Raw genomic sequence first — 1,572 nt, forward strand, 5'->3', positions numbered from 1 at the left:
TTTAATGAGGCCCTGTAGACCCCGTACTGAATATACTGAAAAAAAAAAAAAAAAAACCTGCAGAGTGTGAACTCCCTCAGCAACTGAGTCCATCAACGCTACGGCCTCTAGGAAATCTCTTGATTTGTTTGTCTAAGCTCCATGCCTGACATTTCAGGTGGTACTGGAATGGTACTGGGGACATCTGGAGAATGATTTTCTCTCCCCCACCATAGCCAAGCCAAACAAGAGTTGTCCTATTTAGAGCAGTACCCTTTGTTTTCTTTTTGCAGGGTCTCACTACGCAGCTCAGACTCATGGTGATCCTTCTCCTTTCAGCCTCCCCATCGCTGGGATTACAGGCATGTGCCCCCAAGCCCAGCTCTAGCAATGCTCTTATCTGCAGAAATATGTGTTTGTCTGAACCAGGCAGTAGTAACCCTGTTGTACTTTTTTTTCTGTACATATATATGAAAGGGATTAACATATAAATTAGGTATAGTAAGAGAGTAGTGATAGTAATTAATGACAAAAATAGAACAATTATTACAATATACTGTAATATAAATTATTAAAAATTAAGAAATGTTCATTTCTGGAGCATTTCTATTTAATATTGAGGACCCCAGGGAACTGCTAGTATCTGAAACTACAGCGAGGGAAACTCTTCTGGGCAGAGAACAATCGCTCTATTTGTTGCTTTCAGGGATTTAGTCATCAGTGCAGAATTTAGCTTTGGGTCTGCTTGCTGGGGGAGGAGGTCCATTGGGCCTTCTTCGGAAAGAAGAAAGTTAAAACCAGCAGAGGCCCCTTTAAGAAGGGAAGCTATCTCTGCTCAGTCTTTCCGGCTGAAGAATGAGGCTGTTCAACTTTGACTTTATTGTTATTCTCTGTCCCCAGAGACCTTGAGGGGTGGAACTTGTGGGCTGCAAGATGACGTGGTTGTCAGCCACACTGAATCCAGCCAGCACTTCCGGTCAGGTACCTGGATGTATTGGGTGCCCCAGCACACCAGCCATCACCTCTGAGTTACAGATGTGGAAACTGAATCATGGAATTATCACAAAATTGCCGAAGTTGGGTGCCACAGGGACTGGAACTCAGGCAGATCTACTCCGAAATTCATACCATTCACTAGCACACGAGATTCATAAAAATGTAATTCTTTTTATGTATTGGTTTCAATGCTATAAGAAGCAGAAGAAAGGTCTTTTTGTTTGTTTTGTTTTTGTTGTTTTCCTGGAGACTCAGCCCAGGGAACACTGAGCTACATCCCGACTTTTTTTTGAGACAAGGTCTTACTAAATAGCTAATTTGCTCGGGCTGGGTTAGAATATGCACCCTCCTGCCTCAGCCTTCCAAGTAGCTGAGATTACAGGAATGCCCCACCGCATCCAGTTGAAGGAGTGGATGGCAGTTTCAAGTCCACCTTCTGCAGTACAGGGTCAGTTTCCTTCGTTTCATGGCTCTGAGGAATTAAGCAGTGGAATTTAGCAAAGGAATCAAGCAGTGCCTCTACTATATGCAGGTGTCTCGGTCATTTTCTCACTGATGAAACACAATACCTACCACCCATACTTTATTTATTATTAT

Source organism: Octodon degus, unplaced genomic scaffold, assembly GCF_000260255.1.
Source record: "Octodon degus isolate 3935 unplaced genomic scaffold, OctDeg1.0 scaffold00197, whole genome shotgun sequence".
NCBI classification, from domain to species: Eukaryota; Metazoa; Chordata; class Mammalia; order Rodentia; family Octodontidae; genus Octodon; species Octodon degus.